Source organism: Carcharhinus amblyrhynchos, chromosome 34, assembly GCF_965287045.1.
Source record: "Carcharhinus amblyrhynchos chromosome 34, sCarAmb.v2.hapA, whole genome shotgun sequence".
NCBI lineage: Eukaryota > Metazoa > Chordata > Chondrichthyes > Carcharhiniformes > Carcharhinidae > Carcharhinus > Carcharhinus amblyrhynchos.
The window spans coordinates 14,541,714-14,551,733 of NC_137357.1; positions in this window are offsets into that span (position 1 = coordinate 14,541,714).

Sequence of the window (10,020 nt, forward strand, 5' to 3'; positions counted from 1 at the left end):
CACGCAGACACGGGGAGAACGTGCAGACTCCACGCAGACAGTGACCCAAGCCAGGAATCGAGCCCGGGTCCCTGGCGCTGTGAGGCAGCAGTGCTCGCCACTGTGCCACCGTGCCGCACTGATGTGGTGAATAGGACTTGTCAGAGATGCATTGAAAGTATCTCACCATCCCATTTCTCACGTTGAGCTGTTGGAATGTCGCTGTCACAGAATAAATCTGAAGTGACGGCACCGTATTCCCAAAGGTTCCTGCAATGTGTTGGGGATGGTTTTAGAGCAAACAGTAAACTCAGGACTGGGTGTGGGAACCCTCACAACATTTAAGGAGCATTTAGACGAGCATTTGAAATGTCATAGCGTACAAGAGCATGGACCAACTGCTGGAAAATGGGATTTGGAAAGGTAGCAAGATACTCGGTGGGCAGACTGAGCATGAGGGGGCGAAAGGGCTTCTTTCTGTGACGTAAGACTTTACATTTGTTAAATTTTTGCCCACAAAATATATTCAGGCTGTGCTTGCCCTGAAACCAGAACAATCCTGCCAAAGGTCAACGGATCTTTTCAAGGTCCGCCTCTCATCCGTTCTGATTTCCGTGGCAGGCGGGGTGGTAAAAGTCCAGCCTCAGTGCCATAAAGTTCTGAATACGGTTGTGTTCCACACCAACACTCGGACTAAGATCACCAGGGTAATCAGCTGCAGAGTGCTCGGGGACCATTTCGACCCCTACGGACATCAGACCACCACCACCTCCCCCCCCCAACACTCTCCCCGCCAACCCCATCATTGGTGGCATGTTCTTCTCCTGCACCAACACGGGTGTCCAGCATCGGGGCATCAGGATCATCATAATGAAACCCTGGCAGACTCCCTACACCTACAACCACTTGCAGAGTTTCCCCCACCCCCCGCCTTGCAAAGCAACCCCTTCGCATAGGACCCCCCCCCCCCCACCACAGAGCCCCCCTGTAAGACCCCCGTGTCATTGTGCATATCCTCCGCACTGCCTCCTACCCACCGTCATAGACACACCCCAACTCAAGCCCACTGTCCCTGGGAAAACAATCCTGGAACTCCCTCCCTAACAGCACAGTGGGAGTACCTACACCACATGGGCTGCAACGTCCAATAAGACAGCCCACCATCATCTTTTCAAGGGGCAATTAGGGATGGGCAATAAATGCTGGTCTAGCCAGCAATACCTGCATTGCTTGAAGAATAGAAATAAATGATTGGAAACAAGATTGGAAAATTTTATAATCAGGATTATCAAGAATCATATGATATTCGCATACATAGATGATGAGGGAAGACAAAGTTGAGGAGTAGGGGTCGACCATGTGTCCCCTTGCACCTGGGCAGCCATTCAATATGATCCAGGCTGATATAGGGCTTCAATTCCACATTTCCAATCATTCCTCATGTCTCTTAATTCCATGAGAGTGGAAAGATCTGTCTATCATGGCTGATCATCTCGGCTATTGAGTATCACAAATAGTGGAGCAGGCTCGAAGGGCCAAATGGCCTTAGAGAGAGTCATAGAGTCATAGAGGTTTACAGCATGGAAACAGACCCTTCGGCCCAACTTGTCCATGCTACCTTTTTTGTTAAAACCCTAAGCGAAACCCAATTGCCCACATTTGGCCCATATCCCTCTATACCCATGTAACTGTCTAAATGCTTTTTAAAAGACAAAATTGTACCTGTCTCTGCTATTACTTCTGGCAGCTCATTCCAGACACTCACCATCCTCTGTGTGAAAAAATTGCCCCTCTGGACACTTTTGTATCTCTCTCACCTTAAACCTATGCCCTCTAGTTTTAGACTCCCCTACCTTTGGGAAAAGATATTGACTATCTAGCTGATCTATGCCTCTCATTATTTTATAGACCTCTATAAGATCACCCCTTAGCCTTCTACGCTCCAGAGGAAAAAGTCCCAGTCTATCCAGCCTCTCCTTATAACCCAAACCATCAAGTCCCGGTAGCATCCGAGTAAATCTTTTCTGCACTCTTTCTAGTTTAATAATATCCTTTCTACAATAGGGTGACCAGGACACAGTATTCCAAGTGTGGCCTTACCAATGTCTTGTACACCTTCAACAAGACATCCCAACTCCCGTATTCAATGTTCTGAGCGATGAAACCAAGCATGCTGAATGCTGTCCACCTGTGACTCCATTTTCAAGGGGCTATGAACATGTACCCCGAGATCTCTTTGTTTTGTAACTTTCCCCAGTCCCCTACCATTAACAGAATAAGTCCTGTCCTTGTTTGATTTACCAAAATGCATCACCTCACATTTGTCTAAATTAAACTCCATCTGCTATTCATCAGCACACTGACCCAATTGATCAAGCCACCTTCTGCTCCGATCTTCTATGTTTCTATCCCAGTCATAAATATATTCAACGATGCAGCGTCGACAACCCTCAGGTGTAGAGAATTCCAAAGATTCACATTCTCCTGTGGCACTCTAAAATTGTCAAGCGATTTTAGGCTTTATTATAGTATTCATTGATAAGAGAACTTGAGACCGGAGTTTGTAGTCCTTGACATGCTTACAACATGACCTCTGGATTCGACTGCCTGAGAGAGGACTCCATCCTCTGGTCTGAAAACTCATTCTCAGTTTCCATTGGTCCCTCAAGCTAGGTCACCTTCTGCTGTTGTTCTGTCTTAATGATGTGGAGATGCCGGCGTTGGACTGGGATAAACACAGTCAGAAGTCTCACAACACCAGGTTATGTTCCAACAGGTTTATTTGGTAGCAAAGCCGCAAGCTTTCAGAGCATTGTCCCTTCATAAGGTAAGTGGGAGTTGTATTCATAAACAGGGCATATAAAGACACAAACTCAATTTACAAAATAATGGTTGGAATGCGAGTCTTTACAGGTAATCAAGTCTTAAAGGTACAGACAATGTGAGTGGAGAGAGGGTTAAGCACAGGTTAAAGAGATGTGTATTGTCTGCACCCAGGGCAGTTCGTGAGATTTTGCAAGTCCAGGGAAGAAGTGGGAGTTACGGAGAGTGTGACATGAACCCAAGATCCCGGTTGAGACCGTCCCTGTGATCTGTAACCCCCACAATTTGCCTGGGCTTGCAAAATCTCACAAACTGTCCTGGCTGGAGACAATACACAGGGGCAGGGGCCAATCCAGTGAACCCTTGCTATTCTGCCTCCGATATGTGCAAGTACCTGGTGTCAGTTCAGTGTTTTGGAACAGAGATGAGGAGGAATTTCTTCAGCCAGAGAGTGGTGAATCTGTGGAACTTTTTGCCACAGAAAGCTGGGGAGGCCAGGTCATTGAGTGTCTTTAAGACAGAGATAGATAGGTTCTTGATTAATAAGGGGATCGGGGTGATGGGGAAAAGGCAGGAGAATGGGGATGAGAAAAATATCAGCCATGATTGAATGGCAGAGCAGACTCGATGGGCCAAGTGGCCTCATTCTGCTCCTATGTCTTATGATCTTATGGAAGTGGCGGGAGCCTTGGAAACACCACATCCAGAGGTAAGAAAGGCACTGAGAATTTCAAATCTCCTTAATATAATGAGTTAAGAACAAGAATAAAGCCAGTTCCTCTGTGAATTGTGGTTAGTCATTTCACTGTGTATATTCCTACCAGGGAACTCACTGTGTGGAACAGATACAAATTATATGACAACCAAATATGGTGCAGGGAGAGACTGGAATAATCAATTCCTTATTGAAAGCCTGTTTGTATCTGAATGTAATAAACACTCTTCCCTGAACTCTTGTACTGCGGAGCTCACTGGAATATATCATAGTCGTTCCAGAAAAAGGCTTTAACCAAAATTCTAAAGGGTAAAAAAACGGCTGTGTAATGCCGGAGTGACAGCTGGAGCATACTTCTGCATTCAATTTATTCAGTTGCCGTAGCAATGATTAATTTAATATGAAGCTACACAGCTGTCCATCCATTCTCTGCAATTCACTGACCATCTGTTCTTACCTTATTACCCTTAATCTTATGGTAAAGGTGAATTCATAATGACTCAATGGGAATACAGGCAAACTTACTCAGCCCAAGTTGCCCGCGTGAGCGGTGCCCCCTCGTTCGGGAAGAGTTCATTCAAAACCAGCTTGTTGACCACTTTGGAGAGTTGAGCAGGTTTGCCACCACTGTCTCACTGCACAGTGGCTAGCTTTGCTTGAAAGAGAATGAGTACATAACTGAGACAGCAACCTCTTTTTTTGATTTGATTTGATTTATAATTGTCACATGTATTAACATCCAGTGGAAAGTATTGTTTCTTGCGTGCTAAATGTGCTGTTCATAGAGAAGGAAAGGAGAGAGTGAGGAGTGTAGTGTTACAGTCACAGCGAGGGTGTAGAGAAAGATCAACTTAGTGCAAGGTAAGTCCATTCAAAAGTCTGACAGCAGCAGGGAAGAAGCTGTCCTTGAGTCAGTTGGTACGTGACCTCAGACTTTCACATCTTTTTCCCAATGGGAGAAGTTGGAAGAGAGAATATCCAGAGTGTGTGGGGTCTTTAATTACGCTGGTTGCTTTGCCGAGGCAGCGGGCAGTGTAGACAGAGTCAATGGATGGGAGACTGGTTTGCGTGATGGATTGGGCTCCATTCACGACCTTTTGCCATCAACCTAAGCCGCACACCTTTGGAGTGTGGGAGGGAACTGGAGGAAACCCACGCAGACCCGGGGAGAACGTGCAGACTCCACACAGACAGGGATCTGAGACCAGAAGTGAACCAGGCTGGTTTCAATGGGATCATCTCATTGTTGCTGTCAACGAGATCGCCTCTCATTCCTGGACAGAGAATACAGGCCCAGTTTGCCCGATCCCTTTGCGGGACAGTCCCGCCATCCTTGGGAACAAAATGAATCGTTCTGCTTTGAAAAGGTTGCAAGGGGTGGTGGCAGTTGTGGGGGGTGGTGGAATGGGCAATACTCTCGTCCAACGTCACGCTGCACTCCTGCAAAAACATCCCTGATTTGACAGTTGGATTGAGAGGAATGGGTCAATCCTTCTGTTAAAATAAATGGAAGGATTGTGAGACTAACGCTCCGTGTGCTAATATCGCTCAGATGATGGGTTTCTCTGCAGCAGGGCCAGCTCACATTGATTTACTTTTCAGCTGTGACGGGCTCATCTCTGCGTGGCACCTTCATGGCAACAGTTGTTGGATTACCCTTCTTCATTCCCACCTTTTCCAGATTCCGCACGAGGATTGTTTCGGGTGAAAGAAATGTCGATCATAAACCAACCCCCCACCTCCCCCCCCCCCCCCACCACCGAACCTTCCAAAAATAACCTGCTGCAAAGGAACAGATTAATTTCATTACCTCCTCACGCGCGACAACACAGAAGCATATTTTGTGGCGAGGTTTCTCCTTGTCTGCATGTAATCTCGGTGCGCTGATGGGTTTATAAGCGGGCTCCATTCAGAGACTGGAACCAAAATCAGCCTCGGCGATCCACGGGTCACTCAGTGGACTATTCGCCTGAGGCGAGGGAGCAAGGCACACAATTTAAACACAATGATTTTATTCAACTCTGCGCATGAATGCCAGTTCCTTCTGAATTGAGCTGACAGTTATTCAAATCCGGAAAGTCCGAGCAACTGTTGACCAATCGGCGACAGCCGCAAGCTGCTTTCTGATGGGGTCTGCAGACACTGACATCAGGAGTTCCAGGCAGTATGGATATGAGAGGTTATTTGCCCCACCTCCCCCCTGTCAGTCACACTGAGAGACCACTCAACTCACAGTGACTGCAATCGATTTTAGATGTCTAACTTGCATCGAACTGCATTTCAGTGGAGAAATAATGCTACTTTTCCTGGGAGATTTTGGCTGTGATGGGTTTGGAGACTCTGAGAACCACGAGTTCTACCAAACCCTCAATGCATTGGCCGGAGCAATGATATTAGGATCGTACATTATACGGGCGGCACGGTGGCACAGTGGTTAGCACCGCTGCCTCACAGCGCCAGGGACCCAGGTTCGATTCCCTCCTCGGGTCACTGTCTGTGTGGAGTTTGCACATTCTCCCCGTGTCTGCATGGGTTTCCTTCGGGTGCTCCCATTTCCTACCACACTCCAAAGACGTGCGGGTTAGGTTGATTGGCCATGCTAAATTAACCCTAGTATCAGGGGGACTAGCAGGGTAAACAAGTAGGGTTACAGGTATAAGGCCTGGCTGGGATTACAGTCAATGCTCCTCGATGGGCTGAATGGCCTCCTTCTGCACTGTAGGGGTTTGATGATTCTAATAATCACAACAAAAGTGCTGGAAGATCTCAGCAGATCTGACAGCATCTGTGGAGAGGTGAGATTTTCCAGCATTTTCTGTTTTTTGTTTCATATTCCAGCATCCGCAGTACTTTGCTTTTATGATATCAGTATTTGGGGTAGACCATTTAGGACGGAGGTGAGGAGACATTTCTTCACCCAAAGAGTGGTGAGCCTATGGAATTCATTACCACAGGAAGTCATTGATGCCAAAACATCAAGAGGCGGCTGGAGATAGCACTTGGGGCGAATGGGATCAAAGATTATGGAGAGAAAGCAGGATTAGGCTATTGAGTTGGATGATCAGTCATCATCGTGGTGAATGTGGAGCAGGCTCGAAGGGCAAAACGGCCTCCTCCTGCTCCTATCTTCTATGTTTCTATGTTAATATTCACCCCGCTTATTGTAGCCTTTATCTCAAGTTCATTTTGCCGAACATATGTTGTAAATATTCAAAGTGTCAGTTATGTGTTAAAACCTCATTATTTATTCTGGCCCAACTCCCTGGAGCATGTTTCCTGGTGACAGATGTAAGTTGCCGTTGGCCGCCAGTCTCTCCAACATGCATGGCGTCTTTCATTCCTTGTCCATCCCACTGCTGGGTTACCTGCCATGTAGGCGGGGTGGGGGGGGGAGCGTGTGGGGGCAGGTCACCGTCGCCAGGACTGGAAGATCCCTTTGCTTCGAAATATAAAAGCCAATGGAGGCAAGCATGGTTTTGTGGTGGAGAAAGGGTTTAATGTCTGTTCCCCTGAACACTCCATTCAATGTGTCCGAGGGAAGCTGGGACTCATGTTGTTAAGACGTCTGAGACGTGAAAACCAGAATATCCAAATAAGACCAGGAAAGAAGACCCAATGAAGTGAGAAAGGTGAAGATTGATTCTTGGTCAACTCGCAGTTATAAAGTCATAAGAGGTTTACAGCATGGAAACAGGCCCTTCAGCCCAACCTGTCCATGCTACCTTTTTTTTAACCCCGAAGCTAATCCCAATTGCCCGCATTTCGTCCATATCCCTCGATATCCATCTTCCCCATGTAACTGTCTAAATGCTTTTTAAAACACAAAATTATACACGTCTCTACTACTACCTCTGGCAGCTTGTTCCAGACACTCACCACCCTCTCTCCCTTATCTTTGGGAAAAGGTGTTGACTATCTTGCTGACCTGTGCCCCTCATTATTTTATAGACCTCTGTAAGGTCACCCCTCAGTCTCCTATGCTCCAGAGAAAAAAGTCCCAGTCTATCCAGCCTCTCCTTATAACTCAATCCATCAAGTCCCAGTAGCATCCTGGTAAATCTTTTCTGCACCCTTTCTAGCTTAATAATATCCTTTCTATAATAGAGTGACTAAAACTGTGCACAGTATTCCAAGTGTGGCCTGACCAATGTCTTGTACAACTTCAACAAGATGTCCCAACTCCTGTATTCAATGTTGTGACCAATGGAACCAAGCATTCTGAATGCCTTCTTCACCACTCTGTCCACCTGTGACTCCACTTTTAAGGAACTATGAACATGTACCCCAAGATCTCTTTGTTCGGTAACTCTCCCCAACGCCCTACCATTAACTGAGTAAGTCCTGTCCTGGTTCAATCTACCAAAATGCATCACCTCATATTTAAATAAATTAAACTCCATCTGCCATTCATCAGCCCACTAGCCAGAATTTTGGACAATATCACCCTGTGGAAAATAGATGGTCTCTTTGTATAATCATCTTTCAGCCATTCAATTTTCTTTACAACTGGAGATGGGCAGCACAGTGTCACAATGGTTAGCACTGCTGCATCGCAGTGCCAGGGATTTGGGTTTAATTCCAGCCTCAGGTGACCGTGTGGAGTTTGCATGTTCTCCCCATGTCTGCGAGGGTTTGCTCCCACAGTCCAAAGATGTGTAGATTCGGTAGATTGGTCATGCTAAATTGCTCCTTACTGTCCAAAGATGTGCAAGTTAGATGGATTGGCCATGGTAAATGCAAAAGGGGTAACGTGGATAGGACCTCGGTAAGATGCTCTTAGGAGATTCAGTGCAGATATGATGGGCCGAACGGCCACTTTCTGCACTTAGGGATTCTATGATTCTATTACATGGAAAGACCTTTCCTTTATACTGGTAGGGAGGTCCACTTTGCTGACTCAAGGAGACCCATGCTTGGTACTTTGTCCTTGGAACTCACTGAGCCAGGTTGGAAAGTACAGGATACCCATCGCTGGACATGTTTCCTGTCAGGCAGAGTTACGCCTGTAACACAGTCTGCTGGTTGTCTGTACCCCTTCCCATTTACAAAGCCAATGGAACACCATTTCTCTTAAAAATCAGACACAAACAAGCTGATAAAGGTGGCTTCCACAAAATCGTGTGACTTTTGGCATTTGGCCGACAGACGGCTGAATATTTGGCAATGAGAAAGAAACAGTCACCAAAAATAAGTCTAATCACAAACAAGCAGAATTAGATAATGTGATCCCTCAAGCCCCAGTAACAAAACTCAGAGGACAGTATTCACAAGCACATGCTCACAGGAACACACAGCTGGAATTACAGATGTGCTCTCCACATATTGTTGTCCATGAGTTTTAAAGTAATACTGGGTGTGTGAGGTGGCTGGTTTGTGATGAGTGATTTGATTGGATTGGATTTGATTTGATTTATTATTGTCACATGTATTAACATACAGTGAACAGTATTGTTTCTTGCGTGACATACAGACAAAGCATACCGCTCATAGAGAAGGAAAGGAGAGAGTGCAGAATGTAGCGTTACAGTCATAGCTAGAGTGTGGAGAAAGATCAACTTAATACAAGGTGAGTCCATTCACAAGTCTGACAGCAGCAGGGAAGAAGCTGTTCTTGAGTCGGCTGGTATGTGACCTGAGACTTTTGTATCTTTTCCCGATGGAAGAAGGTGGAAGAGAGAATGTCCGGGGTGAGTGGGGTCCTTAATTATGCTGACTGCTTTGCCGAGGCAACGGGAAATGTAGACAGAGTCAATGGATGGGAGGCTGGTTTGCGTGATGGATTGGGCTACATTCATGACCTTTTGTCATTTTTTGTGGTCTTGGGCAGAGCAGGAACCCATACCAAGCTGTGATACAACCAGAAAGAATGCTTTCCATGACTGGATGACACCTCTCAGTGCAAGCATGTTTGCGTGACTTTGTCTTTCAAGAAGAAGATTGAGAGGAGGATCTCATTGATGTTTTCTGAAAACATTGAAAGTTTTGATAGATGGGATGCAGAGACAATACTTCCTCTTGTGGGGAAGAGTGGAAGGAGAGGTAGTCAGAGTAAGGTAGTCACTGAAGAATCTAGTCAGGAAATCAGTGTAAACATCCTTGCACAAGCAGTGGTAAGAATGTGGAATGCAACATTACAAATAATCCATTGAAATGATTGGCAGATAAGATGGCAATAAGTCAGCAAGCATATGTGGGAGAATGGGTTAGAGTGTTAGATGAGAAAGGATCGACGGAGCTTTAAGTGGAATCATGCGGCATAGACGAGTTGGGCTGAAGGGTCTGTTCATCGGACTCATCCCCCTGATGGTGGGATTGTCTCATGAGGAGAGAATGAGAGAACTTGGCCTTGGTGGACAGATCAATGACTGGGGGCAGGGATTTAAGGGAAGCTGTAGGAGGCTCAGAGGGAATGTGAGGAAAAACCTTTTCACAGACTCTGGGAGTCAGAAACTCGCTGCTTGACAGGGTGGTGGAGGCAGAGACCCTTATAGGAAGTTTTTAAT